This window comes from Pongo abelii, chromosome 1, assembly GCF_028885655.2.
Source record: "Pongo abelii isolate AG06213 chromosome 1, NHGRI_mPonAbe1-v2.0_pri, whole genome shotgun sequence".
Classification (NCBI taxonomy): Eukaryota; Metazoa; Chordata; class Mammalia; order Primates; family Hominidae; genus Pongo; species Pongo abelii.
In genome coordinates, this window is record NC_071985.2 from 127,695,466 (window position 1) to 127,720,325 (window position 24,860).

Sequence of the window (24,860 nt, forward strand, 5' to 3'; positions counted from 1 at the left end):
CTGCCGCCTAGAAATATTTGAACTTTAACCAGCCTTTGTTTTATAATGTTAATACAGGATATTTGAGCTTTTCAATTGTTTCATGAGTGCAAAATAGCCCATTTATATAACGGATATGTGCAAAGAATGGTATATATTAATATTCCCTAGGTCAACTGTAATAATTCTCTAAGTGTCACTTTCTTAAACTACATTTTTTAAGTACTATCATAAGATTACTGTTTATCCAGCAGAATATTAACATAGAGTGTAAGCATCAATCAAGTGCTAGGTCTTTTTCAGATATATGTATGGCTATGAATAGCAGAAAAGGTAAAAAGGAAATGTGAAGTCACTGACTCATCAGTACATGGAAAGATATCAAACTCTGAAGAAACAGTAAGGTTAAATTAAACTTTTGTCAGTAGTTATGGTTAATCATGTCTAAAAATTACAAATTTTATTCTGATTGCAACACAAGTGGAATTACGTATTATTATACTGAAAACATTATTACTACAGTACCAAATTAGATGTATTAAATTTTAGTGATGCCACATGTATGAATAAGAAGTCTTTTTTTTTTTTTGAGATGGGCTTTCACTCTGTCACCAAGGCTAGAGTGCAGTAGTACAGTCAAGGCTAAACTGCATCCTCGACCTTCCAGGCTCAAGTGATAATCCGACCTCCTGAGTAGCTGGGACTATAGGCATGAGCCAATAAGCCAGACTAGTTTTTTGGTTTGGTTTGGTTTCATAGAGATATGGTCTTGTTCTGTTGTTCAGGCTGGTCTCAAACTCCTGTCCTTATACTCCTACCTCAGCCTCTAAAAGTGCTGAGATTATAAGCATGTGCCACTGTGCCCAGCTGAAATCAATTTTTATAACCAAAGATAATAAAACACATTTTAAAGGAGTTTAATAGCTTATTTAGAACTAGTCTTTAATGCCAGCTTTATTGAGGTTTGCTACTGAATTAAATGTGTGATGTCATGTATCTAGCCACATTCTAAAGTGTTATATTAATGCTAATAAAATAGTAATAATAAATAAAAAATTTGATAGTTTTCAAACTTTGCATGAAACATAGCATTATAATGTAATGTAATATATGTATTTTTTGTAAAGGGTATGAAATACAATGGTGGGTCCTAAAATCACCCTGCCTCCATTATTTTTTAAATGTATTTGTATTTAATATGTTTTGACCGTTTGTTCAGTATCCTTCTAAATCCTTTGAATCCATGTCAATAAAACGCACCAAAAATTAATGGATAGTAAAATTATTTTGATATAAGGAATTTATCTTTTATAATAGTGAAATGGTTCATTTCAACAAAAAGCAGAAAATCGATATACAAAAACAGCAGAGAAAAAGAATTCATCATTCTATTATAAAAATGACAAGAGTTAAATACAGTTGAACTTTGAAATAAGTAATTTAAAAGAATTGCATATTTACTAAAACACATAGCTGAAGAAAATAAAAATTATGCAAACTAGATAAGACATACATAATTAAATGCATGAAATCTAAATATTCTTATAGGGAATCTATGTATCACACAAATACATGTGCATAAAATTTTATAGATTATCTATACTTCTGAAGCCTTGTATTCAAATAATATTTTTATACATTTAATCATATAAAATATTTGACAAGGCTCATTCATCTGAGTAGAGTTGTGCAAATTCTCTCTTGTCTATTTCTTTCTTTCTTAAGTTTATGATACTATTTCTGTGTATCCTGATTTGTCAGAGAAATTTTTCTTTGTATATTTATTTACTGTAGCTAATAGTATTTCACATTGGTGCATCATACTTTTAAAAAGTCATTTTAGATAGGCTTTCCTCAGTTCTATAACTTCAGCCCAAAGGAAGATGGTATGTCCTGTAATACCAACGTCCTGTGATAGCATGTCCTGTGATAGTGAGAGGTGAAGCTGGCTAGGCTTCTGGGTCGGGTGGGGACTAGGATAACTTTTGTGTCTAGCTGAAGGTTTATAAACACTCCAGTCAGCACTCTGTAAAAACGCACTAATCAGCGCTCTGTGTCTAGCTAAAGGTTTGTAAATGCACCAATCAGCATTCTGTAAAAATGGACCAGTCAGCACTCTGTAAAATGGACCAATCAGCAGGACATGGGCGGGGCCAAATCAGGAAATAAAAGTTGGCCATACGAGCCAGCTGCGGCAACCTGCTGGTGGTCCCGTTGCACGGTGTGGAAGCTTTGTTGTTTTGCTCCTCATAATAAATCTTGCTGCTGTTCACTCTTTGGGTCCACACTACCTTTATGAGCTGTAACACTCACCACAAGGGTCTGCAGCTTCAGTCTCGAAGTCAGCTAGAGGACGAACCTACCATGAGGAACAAACAACTCAGGACATGCCACCTTTAAGAGCTGTAACACTCACTGCGAAGGTCTGTGGCTTCACTCCTGAAGTCAACAAGACCGGGAACCCACCGGAAGGAAGAAACTCCAGACACATCTGAACATCTGAAGGAAGAAACTCCTGACACACCATCTTTAAGAACTGTAACACTCACCGTGAGGGTCCGTGGCTTCATTCTTGAAGTCAGCGAGACCAAGAACCCACCGGAAGGAACCAATGCCAGACCCCATAGTGATAACCAGGCAGATACTTTAGGTATCTGAGCTTTACAGCTAGTATGGTCACCACTATTACTCTACAATTCTGTGAAGATTAATTTTGTGTGTCATCTCGGCTAGTTTATGGTAGCCAGTTATTTAGTCACAGACAAGTGTAAATATTGCTGTGGAAGTATTTTTTAGATGAGATTAATATTTATGACTACTTGACTTTAAGCAAAGCAGATTCCTTTCCATAATGTGAAAGGGCCTCATCCAATCAGCTGAAGGACTTTGGAGCAAAGACTTAGGTTTCCTAATGAGAAAATATTCTGTCTCAGAACTGTGACATACCAATTTTGCCTTAATTTCCAGTCTGCTGCCCTGTATGATCACTCAAGATTGCAACATCAACTCTACCTTAATTTCTCATTTGCCAGACTGCCCTGTGCCACTCCCATGATTCCATGAGCCAGTTTTTAGAAATCTTTTACCCTGTCTCTCTCTGGAGGCTGAGGTGGGATAGCCGCTTGAGCCAGGGAGGTCAAGGCTGTAGTCAGCACGGTGGTACCACTGCACTCCAGCCTAGGTGAGAGAATGAGACCTCATGTCAAATTAAAAAAAAAGTTATAAATCCTACATATAAATTGTAAATATATATGTGTACATATTTACAATATTTTTCTGTGTTTTTGCATAACCCTAACATAGATGGCAAACAGTAGAGTAAAAAAGTGAATTCTGGCCCTACTTATTAATGTGTGACTGAATTGCATTCAACAAAAATTTTAGTCTTCATTTTCAAAAAATTTGAAGACCTTTTTACCATTGAGATAATCAAGTCATGTCCTTAATGTCTCCTATTCCTTAAAAATTGTTTAATATATTTTTTATTATTCTGATGCTGTTAGATGAAACAACAAAAGTATGCAAACTTAGTAAATATTGTTATTTTTCAAATTTCTTGCAAGCTCTTTGCTGAAGTGCAAAGAGAATATATACATCAACTAACATTTATATTCATGTTTTCCACTAACGAGTTATCAAAATAAACTGCCTATTAACATGTGATTGTAGATTTTAAAACTATTTTACAAACCAGAATTTTTTTTTTTTTTGAGATGGAGTCTTGCTCTTTCACCCAGGCTGGACTGCAGTGGCGCTATCTCAGCTCACTGCATGCTCCGCCTCCCGAGTTCACTCCATTCTCGTGCCTCAGCCTCCCGAGTAGCTGGGACCATAGGCGCCCGCCATCACGCCTGGCTAATTTTTTGTATTTTTAATAGAGACGGGGTTTCACCATGTTAGCCAGGATGGTCTCGATCTCCTGACCTCGTGATCCGCCTGCCTTGGCCTCCCAAAGTGCTGGGATTACAGGCTTGAGCCAACACGCCCTGCCACAAACCAGATTTTTCAAACCATGACATATTAATAGTTTTCAATGGGTGGATAAAGGAGGAAAAATCTCTCTTTCTGGAGAACTATAATCAAGCAAATATAACTATTTTTAATAAGTCCTATAAAGTTACTCGATCTATATTAATTTGACCTGGAGTCACCTCCCATCTTGGTATCTATAATTTCACTCTTTCTTATACTTTGGTTTTGGTGAGAGGCCAAATTGCCTTTAAATTATTTCTATTTACCATGCAAAAGTATATTTATTTATTCATTAGTAAAAATTAAGTGGTAATAAGGGTAAGTTGGATATAATTCTCATTTATAAAGAGTCTGAATGTGATAATTTAGTCTAATGAAAATTGTTTAAGAGGACAGACATTTCGGAGGAAGCCTTGTTTAAAATTAGCTCTGTATCTACTGCAGCAGATGGGCTATATTCTTGTCTATTTCAGAGACATAAATATTTTTATGCTGTTCTATTAACATTAAGGCAAGGCCTATTTTGCAGATGATATGGTTCAATCAAATGACATGAATAAAATATTTTTGCTTGTTTGATCACTAATCAGTAGAAATCAAAACAATATGTGCCATAGCTTCGATTAGGATAAGTATAATTTGATAGTTTACCAAATAAACTGCCTACTTTAGTTTCATTTTTTCAAAGCCAGATTGAGATTATTATGATTGTCTAAATAAGCACCAGAAAGCTGTATTGTAATTTTTAAATGTTTTCAAGTTACCTTTAATTTTATAAAATAAAATTATTATGAGATAAAATAGAAACTCATAAAATATGCCAGCAATATAAGGAACATATTAATTTTAAATTATTAATGAAATTATTTTAAAATTGTTTATAGTATTTTGGACAATGCAGTGAAAAAGACATGCAATTTTACCTTTGCCCCTCACTATGACATCTTGGGCAGACTATTCATTTGGGCTTCATATTCACCTGTCAGATGAAGCATTATTATAATATGTTCAAGATATAGTCTCAATTTTTTTAAAAAGCTACTCACTAGTCTCAAAATACATAAAATAATGTAAACAAACCGGTAACAACAGCAACATCTGTGTTACTGATTGGCTACCCACTGTCAGTTACTTCACCTGGAGCTACTCATATATTATCCTCATTTTAATACTAACAACCATTCTGATTAATTCACATGATTGTGCTTATTTTATGCATTAGGAGGAGCATTTGTCATTTTTCTATAAACTTGTGTATTTCTAGTATTGAAGACATATTGGATGTCTTACAAATATTTATGACATAGGTATGTAATCTGTTTCAAAAGCTAATTTGTGTCCTATAAAAGACAACACATTGTATTTACTCATCTTGTGTTCTAAGGACCCTCAGTTCTATGAGGGAAAGAACAGACTTTCCCTGTTTTTGACAACCTTAACAGCTTTGGTACGTAAAGTATGATACTTTGTAGGGCATTACTAAGTTCAGATATGTATAAATATTTGTTTTCTCATCATTACCCAGGAGTGTGGGTTTTTGAGGAAAAGACCACAAAAGTTGTATCATTCTTATCACATTATATCAAGTGTGCATGCTACCAAAATATGTACAGGATCTCATTATGGTAAACTAAAATTCTGATAAAATTAATCAAAAAAGTGCTAAATATGTAAAGAAATATTCAACATTTTCTTGGTTTGCCTGGCTAGAGATTTATCAATTTTATTAATTTTTCCAAAGAACCTGCTTTTAATTTTGTTTATTTTGCTTTTATTTTATTTTATGTATTTTTTAATTTTATTTGAAGTTCTGGTGTACATGTGCAGGATGTGCAGGTTTGTTACATAGGGAGATGTGTGTCATGGTGGTTTGCAGGACCTATCAATCCATCTCTTAAGTATTAAGCCCAGCATGCATTAGCTATTTTTCTTGATGCTGTCCCTCCCCCTACACTCCCAGCAGTTCCCAGTGTGTGTTGTCCCCCTCCCTGTGTCCACGCATTTTCATTGCTCAATTTCCACTTTTAAATGAGAACAGGCAGTGTTTAGTTTTCTGTTCCTGCATTACTTTGCTGAGGATAATGGCTTCCAGCACCATCCATGTCCCTGCTAAGGACATGATCTCATTCCTTTTTTATGGCTACATAGTATTCCATGGAGTATATGTACCACATTTTCTTTATCCAGTCAATCATTGATGGGCATTTGTGTGGATTCCATGTCTTTGCTATTGTGAATATTGCTGCAATGAATATATATGTGTATGTATCTTTATAATAGAATGATTTATATTCTTTGGGTATATACTCAGTAATGGGATTGCTGGATCGAATGGTATTTCTGGTTTTAGGTCTTTGAGCAATTGCCACACTGTTTTCCAGAATCAAACTAATTTACATTCCTACCAACAGTGTAAAAGTGTTCCTATTTCTCTGTAGCCTCACCAGCATCTCGTTTCTTAACTTTTTAATAATAATCGCTATTCTGCCTGGTGTGAGGTGATATCTCATTGTGGTTTTGATTTGTGTTTCTCTAATTATCAGTGATGTTGAGATTTTTTTCATGTTTTTGGCCAAATAAATGTCTTCATTTGAGAAGTGTCTGTTCATGCCCTTTGCCCACTTTTTAATGGGGTTGTTGGATGCAAAATTTTTGGATGGATAGGATGCAAAAATTTTCTCCCATTCTGTAGGTTGTCTGTTCACTCTGATGATAGTTTATTTTGCTGTGCAAAAGCTCTTTAGTTTAATTAGGTCTCATTTGTCAGTTTTTGCTTTTGTTGCAATTGCTTTTGACATTTTGATCATGAAATCTTTGCCCATGCTTATGTCCTGAATGGTATTACCTATATTTTCTTCTAGAGTTTTTATAGTTTTGAGTTTTACATTTAAGTCTTTAATCTGTCTTGAGTTGATTTTTGTGTAAGACGTAAGGAAGGGGTCCAGTTTCAATTTCCTGCATATTGCTAGCCAGTTCTCCCAGCACTATGTATTAAATAGTGAATCCTTTCATTACAGCTTGTTTTATCAGGTTTGTCAAAGATCAGATAGTTGTGGGTGTGCAGCATTACTTCTGAGTTCTCTATTCTGTTCCATTGGTCTTTTTTTGTACAAGTACCATGCTGTTTTGGTTAATGTAGTCTTGTAGTATAGTTTGAAGTTGAGTAGCATTATGCCTCCAACTTTGATCTTTTTGCTTAAGATTGTCTTGGCTATACAGGCTCTTTTTTGCTTCCACATGAATTTTAAAATAGTTTTTTCTAGTTCTGTGAAGAATGTCAATAGCGGTTTAATGGGAATAGCATTAAATCTATTAATTACTTTGGGCAGTATGGCCATTTTCACAATATTTATTCTTTCTATCCATGAGCATGGAATGTTTTTATTTTCTTTGTTTATGTCCTTTTTGATTTTCTTGAGCAATGGTTTGTAGTTCTTCTTGAAGAGGTCCTTCATTCCCTAGTTAACTGTATTTCTAGTTATTTTATTCTGTTTGTAACAATTGTGAAGGGGAGTTCATTCATGATTTGGTTCTTTGCTTGTCTATTGTTGGTGTATAGCAATGCTTATGATTTTTGTACATTGATTTTGTATCCTGAAGCTTTGCTGAAATTGCCTATCAGCTTAAGAAGCTTTTGGGCTCAGATGATGGGGTTTTCTGGATATAGGATTGTTTCATATGCAAACAAAGGCAATTTGACTTTTTCTCTTCCCATTTGAATAGCTTTATTTCTTTCTCTTGCCTGATTTTCCTGGCCAGAACTGCTAATATTTTGTTGAATAGAAGTGGTGAGAGAAGGCATCTTTGCCTTGTGCCAGTTTTCAAGGGAAATGCTTCCAGGTTTTGCCCTTTCAGTATATTGGTTGTGGGTTTTTCATAATTTTTTTTTATTATTTTGAGGTAAGTTCCTTCAATATTTAGTTTATTGAGAGATTTTAACATGAAAGGATGTTAAATTTATCGAATGCCTTTTCTGCATCTATTGAGATAATCGTGGTTTTCAAATTGCTTGTTTTTAACTTGATTATTTGTGCTAATTGTTATTATAGCTTTTCTGTGCTTAATTTACATTTAGATTGTTCTTTCATTAATCCTTAAGACAGAACCTTATGTTGATGAATTCAGCTCTTTCACATTTTCTAATATATGCATTCAGTGCTATAATTTCCCTTTAATAATTGTTTTCAATGCATCTCATTGAAACTTACTTAGAAGTGTTTTTTTTTAATTTAAAATATTTGGCAATTAACCATCTATCTTTAAATTACTGATTTTTAATTAATTCCACAGTGACATCTTTTTTTGGTATAGAATATTTGTTTTATGGTATAGAATATGGTTGATCTTGGTGAATATTCTATGTGGTCATGAGAAAATGTATTTTCTGCTGTTGAATGGGGTAGTCTATAATTGTCAATTAGATCAAGTTGATTGAATGTTGTTTAGGTCAACTACATCTTTATTGGTTTTCTACCTGTTTAATCTGTCAATTACTGAGAGAGAAATGTTGAAGTCTCCATATAATAATAGTGAATTTGTCTATTTCTTTTTTCAGTAGTATTTTGACATTCTGTTAGGTGCATACATTTAGGATTATTATGTTTCCATGAATAATTGGCCCACTATTCCTGATCATTTCCCTAGTTCTTCAGTTTACTTTTGATTAATGTTAGCATGATATATATCTCTTCATCTACTCACCTTTAAACTGTTTATATTTAAAGTTTTTTTTTTTTTTTGTAGGCAGCATATATTTAGAACTTTTTAAAAGTACTCTCTGACAATCTCTGTACTTTTTTTTTTTTTTTTCAGAGTCTTGCTCTGTTGTCCAGGATAGAGTACAGTGGTGTGGTCATGGCTCACTGGATCCTCGCTTAAGCAATCCTCCTGTCTCAGCCTCCCAAGCAGCTGGGAGTACAGATGTGTGCCACCACACCCAGCTAAGTTTTTACTTTTTGTAGACAGGGGGCCTTGCTATGTTGCCCAGGCTGGTCTTGAACTCATGGCCTCAAGCAATCTTCCTGCTTTCATCTGTCAAAGAGGTGGGATTACAGGTGCACCTAGCCAACCTCTCTATTTTAATTGTTGCATTTAGATGATTCACATTTAAATGATTACTGAAATATTTTTATTACTATCTTTAATCTTTATTAACTATCTGTTATATTAGTTCTTTGTTTTCCTCCTCTTTTTCTGTCTTCTTTGGTTTTAATTGAACGTTTTATGGGATTGTATTTTTTCTTCTTCCTACTATATTATTTATACTTATTTTTAAAATTTTAGTGGTTGTTGAAGTGTTTAGAAAATACTCTTAAATAATTTAAACTCACTTTCAAATAACTTTATAGCACTTCATTTGTAGTACATGTACAGAATAACCCCAGTTTCTTGTCCCATCTCTTGTGACATTGCATCAATCCTTTCACTTATCCATATGCTATAATCACCAAATATACTCTTACTTCTTAACACAACTAGTTATCATTCAGATCAATACAGAAAAAGAAAAATAATTATCATCATATTGCCTTTCTCCAATTGTCTAGGTTTCCTTATACAGACCAGTATTTTTTTTTTCTGTGTTATTTTCCCTCTTCCCCTGAGATTTATTTTAACAATTCTTGCAGGAAAATTCTGTTGGGGATGAATTCACTCTGTTTCCTTTGAGAATTTTTTTTTTTTTTTTTTTTTCAGATGGAGTCTTGCTCTGTCACCCAGGCTGGAGTGTAGTGACGCCATCTTGGCTCACTGCAACCTCTGTCTCCCGGGTTCACGCCATTCTCCTGCCTCAGCCTCCCGAGTAGCTGGGACTACAGGCGCCCACCACCAAGCCCGGTTAATTTTTTGTATTTTTAGTAGAAACAGGGTTTTACCGTGTTAGCCAGGATGGTCTTGATCTCCTGACCTCGTGATCTGCCCTCCTCGGCCTCCCAAAGTGCTGGGATTACAGGCTTGAGCTACCTTGCCCAGCCTGTTTGTTTCTTAACTCACTTTTAAAAGATAATTTTAATGAATAGAGAATTATAGGCTGATGAATTTTTTTCTTTTAACATAATATGTCACTTTATCTTTTCCTGCTTTTATGGTTTCTAAGGAAAAGTATACTGTAATTCTATATGTAGAGTGATTTCCTTCCCCTTTGGTTTTAAAATTTTTTCCTCTTTGCCTTTGTATTTGAATATAATATGTTAGTGTTGTTTGCTTGTTTGCTTGCTTTTTTTCTTGATAATGGTATATTTAGTATACACATATATATTTAGTATACATATGTTTGCTTTTTTTCTTTTTTTAAATTAATAATGATGCTCACTGAATTTTCAGAATCTGTAGCTTGGTGTCAATCATGAATTTAGTCATTATTACTACTATTTTTTTCTAATGCTGTTTTTGTTTTTTCTTTCTGATATATTAAATTTTGGTGCATAAAGAATTGCAGTTTTGGAAAGCGAATTTTAAGTCATTATAACAAGGCTCAAACCATCTTTATTAATCAAAATAGGAGCCATTACAATCAACATTTTTTTTGCCAATGAGAAATAAGTTTGCTTATTCTTGTAGTGTAAAAATCTGTGCTTCGGGATTTGATTAATTCTTGGAAAGGATTTTCTGCATCCTGCTAGTTGGGGAAGCATTTTTCTTGCAAAAAAGTTGCCAAGATGCTTGAAGAAGCGGTAGTTGGTGAGAGTTCAGGTTAATATGGCAGATAAGGCAAAATTTTGTAGCCCAATTCGTTCAACTTTAGAAGCATTGGTTGTGCCAAGAAATTTTGTGGAGGGCCCTTTCTGCTGACCAATGCCAGCTGCAAGCATTGCAGATTTCAAGGCATCTCATTGATTTACTGAGCATACTTCTCAGATGTAATGTTTTCACTGGGATTCAGAAAGCTGTAGTGGCTCAGACTGGCTGCAGACCACCAAACAGTGTCCATGATCTTTTCTTGGTGCAAGTTTGGTTTTGGGAAGTGTTTTGGAGCTTCTTCTCTGTCCAACCACTGAGCTGGTCATCACCATTTGTTGTTTAAAATCCACCTTTTGTCTCATGTCACAATCCAATTAAGAAATGGTTTGTTGTCTTTGCATATAATAAGGTGATTTTTTTGATTTTTACTCAGGTCATGAAGAACCCACTTATCAAGCTTTTTTACTTTTCCAATTTGCTTCAAATGTCAACAACTGTAGAATGGTTGATGTTGAATGATGTTGAATGATGTAGAATGGTTTTTGGCAACTTCTTGTGTAGTTGTAAGTGGATCAGCTTGGATAATTGCTCTCAACTGGTTATTGTTAACTTTTGATGGCTGCCCACTATATTCCTCATCTTCAAGACTCTCGTCTGCTTTGCAAAATTTCTTGACCCAACACTGTACCATGCGTTCATTAGCAGTTCCTGAGCCAAATGCATTGTTGATGTTGCAAGTTGTCTCTGCCGCTTTATGACCCATTTTGAACTTGAATAAGAAAATCACTCAAATTTTTTTTGTCTAACATTATTTCCATAGTCTAAAATAAACATAAAACAAACAGCAAATAATAAGTAATTAGCAAAAAATAAAATAAGGTAAAAAATGCCCATTAACATGATGTATAACATAACCACATTTATTTAAGAATGTATTTCAATATCAATGGTCAAATTTCAAAAATGCAAAAACCACAATTACATTTGCACCAACCTAATATCTAGTACACATGTGTTACGACTTTCAAATGTCACACAAGTTTTGGATGTTTTGCTTTTTTCTTTTTTTACGTACTCTTTATTTATTTATTGCATTTCAGTATGAGAAGTTTCTATTGACATCTTCCAGGTCATTGATTCATGTCTATTACTTTTTTTTTTTTTTTTTTGAGACAGAGTTTCCCTCTTGTTGCCCTAGCTGGAATGCAATGGCACAATCTAGGCTCACTGCAACCTCTGCCTCCTGGGTTCAAGTGATTCTCCTGCCTCAGCCTCCTGAGTAGCTGGGATTGCAGGCACCAGCCACCACACCTGGCTAATTTTTTTGTATTTTTAGTAGAGACGGGGATTTCACCATGTTAGCCAGGCTGGTCTCGAATTCCTGACCTCAGGTGATCCACCTGCCTTGGCCTCCCAAAATGCTGGAATTACAGGCATGAGCCACTGCACCTGGCCTCAGGTCTATTACTTTTTAAATTAAAGAGCAAACAACGATGTTGTATGAACCAGCTTTTCCAGTTTCTTTGTCTAAGGTTTTGACATCTGGAGCCTTGAAGACTAGGAAAAGATTGCCCATCCCAGAGTTAGAAGATTCCTACATATAACAAAGGACTCTTCCTAGAGTGTGTATTTTATATGAAAATTACCCAATCCAAAGCCCAAACCCCCTATCAGCCTCTATTTTATTTACTCTTAACACTTCTGAGACATTATTCATCTGCTTTAATCACTCTGGCACCGGGCCCCAGAAAACTTACAGCCTGGAACCCACTATAGTCTGGCACCGGGCCCCAGAAAACTTACAGCCTGGAACCCACTGTAGTTATTCAAACTAGCCAGTCATAAAACCTGTTTAGCCATTTATCCTGTCTCACTCATTCCTTCCTGCAAAAACCACAGTAAAACTTTTCTCACCGTTCTCCTTACTCTCCGCCTATGACCACCCTTGACGCGACTCTGAGTGGTGTGGTACTCCCCCCTTTTTTTGGTACTTTGAGTAATAAACTATCTTTTTAATGGCAATCTTCTCCTCATCTGTTGGCCTCACCATACCTGAACAAAAACAAAATCCAAGTATATATTATTTTTATTCACTATTTTACTGAAGTTTCTCTCTTTGACTATCCAATACATTTCTAACATTGGCTCATGTTGCAGTTTAAAAACACAAGTTATTTCTCTTCTGGTTAAAATTATTTTTAAATGTAATTTTGTCATCCATAAGATGCCCTATAATTCTTGAACTCACATTGTACTGATTGTCTTCAAGTGCAAAACAACTACATCACTATTTCTCAGATTTAAAATTTTGTTTCTATTTTAACATTTTGAACATTCTGTTTTCAATCTTTATACAGCTGGTATTTTGGCATAATTATTCCTAAATTTTATAAACTTCACATGGAATATCTGATCTCCCAATCTGATTCTCCACAACACGCTACCGAACTAGTTATTATCATTTAAGCCGAACACATTGTTTAATGTTTAAATACTTTTCTCAGCCCCTGTAATAGATAAAATATTATCATGTTGTTGATTTTTTGTTTGTTTATGTCTTTGCAACCCAGAAGGTAAACCTCAAGACCGAAAGAAGTGAGTATGTATTACTTAGTTTTGTATTCACACCATATTGCCTGTATACTAAATATATATTTGTGTAATTAATGTATTCTATGAACTAATTAGGTCATTATAATAACTAACATTTGCATCTACTATTAATCAGATATTGTGTTAAACACTTGATATCTATTATCTAACCCTTAGATCTCTAATTTAATTTCCATATAGGGAGAATATATGACTACTCATGATCATAAAAGAAGGAAGAATCCAGCTGGAAGTAAATCTGTAATTTTTTACATCTAGAAATCTATACTCATACTAAATTTTAACAACTCTCTTAGAAATAAGATTTAGGTCATGATTCAGCACAGAAAAGTCATTGTGGGCCAACTATTACAAAACAAATTTTCTGTTTTTGTACAGAAAGCAATGTATTTTTTCAAGAGAAAAATAAGTTAAATGATATAATTTTGTAAAATCATTTGTCAAAATCAATATTTCTGAATTGAGAACATGAAAGATTCTCACTAAAATATTTAAATTAAATTATACAAGTTGCCTAATTTGTTTAATAAATAATTTCATTTTTTCCCAGTTTTGTCATATAAAATAGGATTGCTTCTGTTCGTATTAGTCTATTAAAGCAATCAAAAATTATTGTAAAATATATTACAGTTACTATTTTAGCAACAATTGATTGGTATTACTGTAACCTAACACCTATCTAATGTATTTGTTTCTGTGAATATAGGGTTATAATATACTTTATAAAATTATTGAAATTATTATTTTGCTTTTGCCATGTGAAACCAGATTAGAGTTTTTAGAATAATTCTACTTTAAAATTGTTAACAAAACCACAAGAAACTAAGTAATATGCAGTGTAATTTTCTCATCATATTAATCAATAATAAAGACACAAAATCTTGTAACATATTTACCTAAAATATTTTAAAAACTCAGATGTATGATTCATCAATAGTAAATAGGGCAAAGACACTATTGATTATCTTGTCAATACCTAAACTTACAATATGCTTAATTTTTCAACTTCATGAAATATAATATGAAAACTTTCTGATAGATGTGAAAAAATTAAAATCATAAATAAAAATATTTTTATTCACTTTTCTCACACATTACGGAAGTTGCAATAAAATGTTTGAAAAAAGTTTAAAAATCTAGTGTCTCTTATGAGAAACTACTGGTACTTGACTCCATATAAACAGTAGTTATAGTAATGAAATGCATATTTTTTATAATAATCATACCTTACTCTACTTTAGAAAAGACTTTTTAGAAAAAAAGCTTTTCAATGTTCACTTTTATGCTCTTTCAGGAATGTACAAATGCTGTTTACACTGAGGAGAAAATGTTAAGAAATGAAGTTGAGAGTTGCTAAATATCCGAATATTTCTAAGCAGATGATACCAGTGTAATGTTTTCTCACACTGGCTTTCCATGTGTGCCTATTTCAGCTATTCTTTTAATTCATCACCCACACTACTCTTGCTAATATTTTCCATTCATCCATTATTAAGATAGTTGTAATTTGCTTGCTCAATATTTTGACTCTGACAAAGAAGCTCTCCTTTGCTTATGAAATTTAGTTCTCAGCTTTGCTGCCATTAGTCTAATTTAGATTTTATCTGAAAGAGTAAATGAGAAAATGCCACCCACACACACACAAAACAATCCAACATAGTTCTATGAGAAACATATTATATTTGTAAGATAGCGGTATCAATCAATAATACAGAAAATTCAAACAAGTTAATTAGAATAAATGTTTATACATATATAAATGTTTATATATATCAGGTATATATATATATACACATAGCATATATATAGATACAGCATATATACATATATTTATTTTCATATATATATATGAAACACATATATACATTTATATGTTTGTACATACACACATAATTATTTTAAAAACAAACTTGCTAGTATGTCATTCTCCTAAAACTTTTATTTTCCTTCATAAGGGATAATGCCATTTGAGGTTCAACTTGCTTTATTAATAATTTTCTTTGAAGGGAAATGGGAAGCATTCACGTTCAAGTGAAAATATAACAGAACACTAATTATTTTCATTCCCCTGATATTTTCAAAGACTTAAATTGAAGAAAACTGTTGGCTTATTGTTTTGTGTGTACAAAATTAAAAATCAATTATGACTGATTTTTAGAGCAAATTGGATAGGTCTCTGCTATTGTCTAAACACTCTTTTTGTTTAAACACAATTGAGAGACTTGTAATCTGAAAGATTAGGAAAACATGACTGCAGCATATAATTTTACTACAAAAATTAATTATTCCCTGATTTAAATTTGAATCTTCATCAATGATCTAGGCAAATTGGCAATGAAAAATGGAAGTTTGATTGATCTCACACACCTAGGTAATTACCGCATTCATTATCTATTACTGGGTACCAATATTAACACAAAATTAGCAACTAAAAATAGCACACGTTTAGTAACTCACAGTTTTGTGGATCAGAAATGGTGACAACTTTAGTTTACTCATAAGGGCACAAATCAAGGTGTCAAAAAGGGCTGTGTTATCTGAGACTCATACAAAAAAGGATCTGCTTCTAAGTTTATGAAGATGTTGGCAGGAATCTGTTTCTGTTGAACTGAAGTCCACTGGGGTGGACAGAGGCCTTCATCTCCTTGAAACAAGGGTCTCTATATGTGGCAGCTTACTTTTTGAAAACCAGCAAGGAAGGGCATCAACAGAATTGGCTAGCAAGAAGTTACAATCTTACCTATTGTATTGTCAAAAGGAACATTCCGTCACCTTTTTGTGTTGTTTGGTAAGAAGCGAATCACAAGCATCACCCACTATTCGAGAGAAGCGGATTACATAAAGCTATGAATATCAAAATATGGAAATAACTAAGGGAAAACATAGAGTCTTTCTATCACAGTAATCCAGCTAATTCAGTAAAATCGTTGCCAGAACAGAAAAGCCTTAGAAGAAATCTAAGTGGAGAATTGCTTGCAGACAATACTTCAGGAAACAGGAGAAAAAAATAGTACCCATTTTCTCCCTAACTTTTCACTTGCATGAATAATTTTTCCTGCTGATGTCTAATACCTTTTAATGGAAAGCAATTTGTTTATTTCAAATTAACTCCATTAATTATAGAAAATTGTTACAGATTAACAATTATCTCTTTAAGCTAATATTATATACTAAGTGCTGTTCTAATTGCTGATATGACATGGTTAATGAAACAGAAATAAAGAATAAAAGTTAAAATATTCAAGACATTTGAATTAAAAGGATATTAATTATTTTGCTTAAGATCTTTTATGTTAAAAGTAACTAAGAGCTACTCATTTTATGTGAAAATACTTTTTGGACTGTCCAAGATAAAGAAATTGTCAGTAATCAAAGGAATAAGAAAATAGCTATTCTCTCATTTTTGTACAGTAATTCTATTTTCTCTCTAAAGAATGTATTTCCTCCTATGTTCTTATTATTCCAGATTTTCCTCTCCTGTAGTATGATCATCAGGCCCTGATTTTCCCCCTTATATATATGTATGTGTGTGTGTGTGTGTGTGTGTGTGTGTGTATATGTTTAATTAATAAGTAAGGGTATTAGAGGTCCCCTTGAAATATTGAAATTAAAACACATAGATTTTCCTCCATATTATGGCTCCATGTTATTTACATAATATGGAGGAAATTACATAAAATTAGATAATTACATGCCTGATTGAATTCTGGAATTACCAATGTTTTAAATTATTTTGTGTTATGAATTGACCATATTCTATTTTCCTTTACACAAATATCTAGTTAATTTACTTTGTCAATTTATTCTCCAACTTTTACCCATATCCAATAGTTGAATTTCTAAAATTGGTAGAAATCATTCTATTCATATATTTTCTGTCATGATGATCAAAGATGTCATTATTCCACCTAATAGAAAATAAGAGAACATTTACAGAAAAATTCATTTTAATTAATTTCATTTAATAATTTATGTTCATCTCTTTATGATATAAATAATATATAAACATATAAATTTATGCTTAGTTTTTATAGCAGAAATATGATGCTAGATTTTTTTGTGTGGGATATCAATACTTGAAGGACTCTATTACTTTTAATTTTCATGCTCATTTTATTTCATTTATCCATAAATAAAAAATTCCAGTTATGAACTCTTAATTAAGGGTTAAAATAAGTGGATTTTTCAAAATGTTTCTGCTTTTATTTTATTTGACCTGACAAAATTATCTGAATAAGTATGTACCTATTCTGTGAGGTTTCCTTATTTCCTTCAGTTTTTAAGCTTTTTATTTCCTGCAGATTAACAGGTTTTTTTTATTGCTTTTTATGTTGGTCTAGCAAAATACATTGTACATCTAATTAGTTATATTATAAATATTTACTTTAAAAACTATACAAGTATTGCTGACTTAAAAAGCATTAAACTTTAACAGTGCTAAAATCAAGATAAAATAGTCTGTTGCTAATGGTATATTCATTGTTTTGTTAACATAACTTTTAGTGAACTTTACATTTAGATATAAAAATCTGTGTATTAACACTTTACTCATGATTCATCCAAGAGTGTTACTAGACTATCTTGCAAATCAGTAATTGTTTGTTGAGATTTTTTTACAGTGGATAGCTACACTTACATAGAACTGGCCTATTTGAATGAATAAACCCTGTGGAAATATGAGTTTCTGCAGTTGACTTGTCATGAAGGAAAGCCAGCAAGCTCTCCTTAATCTTTTGCAGATGATATTTCAATTTATTTTCTAATAAAAAATGTATGTGAGCCATATGTAGAAGAATAAAAGTGGACCCCTAACCATTCACCATATACAAAAATTAACCCCAGGTGTCTTAAAGATTTAAATGTTATTCATCAAACTATAAGAATCATAGAAGAAAACCTGGGAAACCCCATTCTGGACACTGGCCTTGGGAAATAATTTATGACTAAGTCCTCAAAAGCAATTGCAGCAAAAACAAAAATTGACAAGTAGAACCCAATTAAACTAAAGAGCTTCTGCACAGCAAAGGAAACTGTTCACAAAGTATGCATCTGACAAAGGTCAAATATCCAGAATCTACAAGGAATTTAAACAATTGAAGAAGTGGAAAAACAAATAAACTCATTAGAAATGGACAAAAGTCATGAACAGATATTTCTCAAAAGAAGACATACACATGGTCAACAAGCATATGAAAAAATGCTCAGCATCCCTAATCATCAGAGAAATTCAAATCACAAGTCACAATGAGACACCACCTCACACCATTCAGAATGGCTATTAGTAAAATTTAAAAAATAAATAAATAAATAAAAAGAAAAGAAAAAGATGCTAGTGAGCTGTGGAGAAAAGGTAACACTTATACACTGTTGCTGGGAATGTAAACTAGTTCAGCCACTGTGGAAGATAGTTTGGAGATTTCTCAGAGAACTTAATACAGAACTACCATTTGACCCAATTATCCCATTACTGGGGACATACCCAAAAGAAAACAATCCATTCCACCAAAAAGGCACATGCACTCCCATGTTAATTGTACCACTATTCACAATAGCAAAGACATGGAATCAATGTAAGTGCCCATCAACAGTGAATTGGATAAAGAACATGTGGTACATATACACTATGAAATACTGTGCAACCATGAAGAAGAATGAAATTAGGTCTTTTGCAGAAACATGGATGCACCTGGTGGCCATTATCCTAAGTGAATTAACACAGGAACAGAAAACCAAATACTGCATGTTCTCACTTATAAATGAGAGCTAAATATTAGGTACTCATGGACCTAAATATGGCCACAATATACACTGGCGACTGCTAGAGAGGGGAGGAAGGGGAAGAGGCAAATGTTGAAAAACTAACCATTGGGTACTATGCTCAGTAGTTGGGTAATGAAATCATTCATACCTCAAACCTCAGCATCACACAGTATACCCATGTAACAAACCTGAACATGTATCTTCTGAATCTAAAATAAAAGTAAAAATTAAAATTAAATAATAAAATGCTAATATTGGTTTCGTATAGTTGGTTTAACATGTTTATGCCATTCTTTAGGTGTTGAATGTAGAATATGATTGGGTAACGTGACACAGCAAATAACATTATGCAAATGTGGAGAATGTCCTGAGGTAGTTTGAGCTTAATGTAGCTCTCAAGATATCCTTTCCACTGCCTCATAACAATGTACAGATAGAAGCATTTCTTGATCAAACTGCAAAAGCAGATGTTAAAGAACAGCAAACTTCCCAACTTTCCTAAGTTGAAGCCATTGCGCAGCAAGTAAAATCTATATAAATAGATGATTAGGAACATTTGAACACTATGTACATTACCATGAAATTCCTTATTAAATAAAGTGGACATTTTCTAGTAGCTTAGTGAAGGTGTATTTCAGTAGAAAATTGAGTAACACAGACAGGGTAATGTCAGAAATGGATTCTTGAAGGGGTAGAAATGAAGCAGTCTTAGTTTTAAGTAGCATCTCTCAGATCCCTTCAAAATTAGTCTTTAAAATTTTCTGTCAAAAATTAATTGTTTTTTCTGCTAATACATGCTATATTTAGAAGTGGCTTTTAACTCTGTTGTTTAATATTTATCCTGAGAAGGAACACAGACTAGCCTAACACAAGAAAGATAATTCTCACACTAATAAATGTGTATTTTTCTAAAATGTTATGAGTAACCATCTAATGTTGAAGCAATTTTTAAAATACTTGCTAAATAAGCATATGTTATTTTATTAATTGTGAAATGGAAAACTGATTTTACTATAAATATAAAAAATAAAGACTTGGTTGGTTATGCTACAAGACACTCTGTATTTCTGATTTTTAAAAATCACGTATTTTAAATAATTTGTGATTTTGAATTTTCAAAGTATTATGAGGTTGAAAATTCTTGGCAACTATGTATGCACACTATCTTACTTTGGTAAAATTATAGGACAAATCCATGTAGTATTATGGAATGGTGTCATATATGAATTTTAAATAAACATCCATAAATTAATTAGAACGAGATTTAAAAATACACCTTTATAGTAATTTCCAACTTGCCCAAGAAGGAGTTAAATTACAAAATACTTCACTTTCCCTCTCCCTTAGATTTAGAATATAATTAAACCACTCATTTATTATTATTACGTACATGAATTTCGAATGTATAATTTAGGTTGTATCCAGTTCTCAGAGCTTCTTACTGGATATGGCTTGAGTATTACTACACCTTAGAAATAAATAAATAAATTATTAAAGACTAAGCTGTCTGTGTTCTATCAACTTTTTGGGGATTAATCTTCCATGAGATGTATGCCTTTTCTCCCTTTTTGTCTCTTCTTTCTTCTTTATACTGAATTATTGAATATAGTTAAACTTTATTTTATAAATAAACTGTGTATAAAGAGAGTTGTAATACATGATCTTCTACAGTATAAGTTAAATGAGAGCAGGAGAATGTAATTGTCTTGGCTGTATTCTCAATGCATAAAATAGTGCCTGGCACATCGTAGGCATTCAAGGATTGTTTATTGAATTAATATAATACAACATTTAACCATGCGCCTATCATATAATCTTGCCATTCCTCTCCTAGATATTTCACCAAATTATTTATGTTAGGTAGTTAGCAAGGAGGAATAAAAACATAAGGCCAGGCACCATGAGTGGCTCACAACTGTAATCCCAGAAGTTTGGGAAGCTAAGGCAGAAGGATCTCTTGAGTTCAGGAGTTTGAGACCAGCCAGGGCAACATAGCAAGACCCAGTCTCTACAAAAAATAAAAAAATATATTAACTGGGCATGGTGGCATGCACCTGTGGTCTCAACTACAAAGGAGGCTAAAGTAGGCAGATTTCTTGAGCCCAGAAGTTTGAGGATGCAGCGAGACATGATTGTTCCACTGCATTCCAGCCTGGGCAACAGTGGAACCCTGAATAATAATAATAATAATAATAATAATAATAAAGATTTACATGAAAAGGTTCACAGCAACTTCATTCATTTGCAGTAGCCTCAAAATGGAAACAACGCACATATCCATCAACAGGTGAATGAAAAAATAAAATGTCTCATATCCAAGCAGTTTGAAAAGAATGATATATTTTACAACATGGATGTATTTCAAAAATAATTATGCCAAGTGAAATAAGCTAAGAAAATCAAAGATATTTTATAATTCTTTTAATATAAATTTTAAAAATTTATACTCATCTATAGTGATAAAAATAAATTCACTGGTTAGCTCTTGGATGCAACTGTGAAGAGAGAATATGTTTGGGGAAGTTGATGGATACCTTCATTATCATGATTGCAGTTATGTAAAAATTTATTAAATGTATGCTTTAAGTATCACAGTATATGTCAATTATTCCTCAGTTAGTTAAAAAATGAGAAAAGCAAAATTAATAGTAAGATTTATCTGGTGTTAATTGTTATTGGCTAGTAATAGCCAAATATTGATTTTTGTGGTTAAAAGTGAAACCTTAGAGATCGTCAAAATAATTCCTTTTTTACTTGATAGTCAAAATTATTTATCAAGCCGTGAGTAAACTTTATTTGTTAATACAGTTGAGCTGGAGAATAGAAACAGTTATATACCACTGAAAAGGCTAATTGGCTAGCAATGCATACAAGCCACAGATGATAACTCTCCTAAATGAATTGGTTCATGCTCTCTCAGTCACATTTCTCATGGTAATAAGCAACCCACATATGAAGCAAATATGGGACATTCAGGTAATCACGGAATATCCATTATGCAAAGTTGTATTCTTTCTTTACACTATGTAAACTCTGTCCAGCATAAAGTCTATGGTGTCTCATGAGTTTCAATTTCCATTCCAATCCAAAACTACTACTTCTGGTTGAGTAAAGGACATCTTGTAGGGTTGTATATTCTACAGGCGAATATTTTTCATCCAGTTTTTTGAAGTGTGTTAGGTAAAGCTGAAGTGCTCTGGTTTACACCTACATTTCTTTAACTTCTGTGAATTTGAGTAGTAGTAAGATCTAGGACTATCTAGATCCATTTGTGCACCCGTTTATAATTAATTCATTAATTCTCTCATTTTTCTTTAATTCAACAAAATATTTATTGAAATGCCTAACATATTCAGGCACTATACTAAGTGTCAGAAGGAAATCATAATTAAAGTAACACACTTGCAATACTTCAGGGCTAAAGGGAATCTTATTTTAAAAGTGATTGCCCAAATTTTTCCCTTTCAGTCATCATGGATTTTACTTTAATTTTTACTGGTTATGATGTGTATGATTTTCAAATACCTACATGAAAAAACATTATAACCAAATTATATTAGGTAGTTTCATATAAATAAAAATAAAAGAAAAAGTGATTTTGCTCTTCCTTTATCATTTTCTGTTTTGCTGCATTTTTATAATACATAAATCCTTTTTATTTCCATCAGTATGCTTTTCAAGGTAATTGATATGGAAAGTATTCAAAGATTTTTAAAAAGTGAATGGACTGATATTAATCTGTTGGTCTGACAGATAACGTTAGGATTCAAAAATAACACTTTGGGTTTCAAAATGACCCATTTGGCTATATCCTGAATATTATTTCTATGTGTGAGATGTCTGTTAAACTCAAATTTACTGTGCATGCAGAGGAGAGATAAAAGCTTTTTAAAGTCCAAAGAAATTGTCTAGGCAAGTAGAAAAATGTAAAAATGCAATAAAATACTAGAGCAAATATTGGATTAACAACCTTATTGGTAAATAAAGTTTCTCATGCTTTCCTCTTTATCTGGAAAAAATAGTTTAGATTATTCAGTGGTGGTTTTTAATAGAATAAAGTTTAAGTTTAGAGACATAAATGTGGAATAATCTTAATAGCTAATATGAATATGAGGAAATTCTCTTGGCAGAAGTTATAACTAATAAAACTAATTAAACTTAAATAAAGTTAAAACTAATAAAAATAGTTTTATTTTTGTTGGAATGTGTAAAAATTGGTACATTTATTATTATTTTGTTTGTACATCATTTTAAGAACTCTAAGTGTAATTGTGAGAATGTATCATATGGTTTTGTTAATAATAAATGTGCAATATGAACTTTATTATTACACATATAATAACTTAGTACACAATAAATAGTAAGTATGTAACATTTTTTACACAGAAGCCAGGCAGGTAAAATAAATAATGCAGATAGGTATAATTAAACAAGAAGTGGTAAGATACTCCTTTGACAATGGGAGAATGCAGGCCATATCTAACTACATTTAAAATCCAAATTATTGCAAGCACCATGCAGGCTTCAAATAAATAAATAAATAAGCATGTACATACATATATTTGTACATGTGCATTTGTATGACATGTATGTAATTCATACATTTAAGTATATGCAATTAACTACAAGACCAAACAAGTACATACAATTAAGTACAAGTCCAAACAAGTATGGACTTAAATATATGAGTACATACTTAAACAATTTACTTTTGCTAAATATTTTTTCCCGCTCATTAGTGTGCACACTCTGGAAATTTCCTGCTAAGATCACCCAACATCCAGATGGATCCAACTCCATAATTTTTATAACCCTATAGGATAAAACTTCCCAGTTATGTATCTATTGAGCAAACTTTATTTCATTTTACATACCTCAAACAAACCACATGTAAAACCAAATTCACTTAGTCATTCCTCTTACCACCTCAGTGGACTCAGTGCATATTTCATTTTTCTTTTGTATTTTCTGTCATTTTAGTGGTGCCATCACCTATCCAAAAATCTGATTCAGAAGCTGAAGGCTTGGGAGTCAATCTAAAAGTTCACCTTACTTCAAACTCCATCATCTAGATGTTTATTAATTCCATGCTGTTGGCACTTACTCTGCCCTTTTCTCCATTCACAGTGCTATCTTATTTCCTATTCAGCTTTCATGTAAGTATAATATTCTCTTATTCAATGTCTTGGCCTCTTATTTTGTTTCTCTACTAATTTATCTTCTAAATATCTGAGTATCATAAAACATTTTAAATTAGAAATAAATAATAAAAATCCTTTGGCCTAAATAATATTTTGGATTAGAGTAATCAAGTTACAGACATTCCAGGTGTAGGGCAGTGGTTAGCCTTCTCACATAACTTAGGCAGAAACAGTTTCATTTAAGTTAAATTATTGTGAAGAGTCATAAAGCTAACTAGTAGAGCAGAAAGCATAATGGGTTTGATTAAGAAAACCAATGATACTAGTCACAGGGCTAAGCAACTACAATATTTCATACAACGTTCACAAAACCCCATGAAACTGTACTATTATCTCTCTCCCTCTCTCTCTATATATAATATCTATTTATATATATATCAATATATATAAATATATATATCATGCATTATATATAATATATTATATATGATGCATGATATATATATTATATATGATGCATAATATATATAAAATTATATATTATATATTATATATATTATATGTTATATATTATATATTATATATATTTATATGTTATATATTATATATATTTATATATTATATATTATTATATATTATATATTTCTATATTTATATTATTATATATTATATATTTATATATTATATATTATTGTATATTATATATTTATATATTAT

At 32.2% G+C, this 24,860-nt stretch overlaps 1 long non-coding RNA gene across 1 annotated transcript in view; it reads right to left on the minus strand.

The window, feature by feature from the left end:
- Positions 1-1,659: 1,659 nt before the first annotated feature.
- The window catches only part of LOC129049868 (uncharacterized), a 29,348-nt gene continuing 6,147 nt past the window's right edge, over positions 1,660-24,860 (minus strand). Inside the window, exons 2-3 of the long non-coding RNA XR_008513253.1 lie at positions 4,875-4,930; positions 1,660-3,156 (exon numbers count right to left, since the gene is read on the minus strand). This is a non-coding gene — a long non-coding RNA (uncharacterized LOC129049868). The remainder of the gene's footprint in view (positions 3,157-4,874; positions 4,931-24,860) is intronic.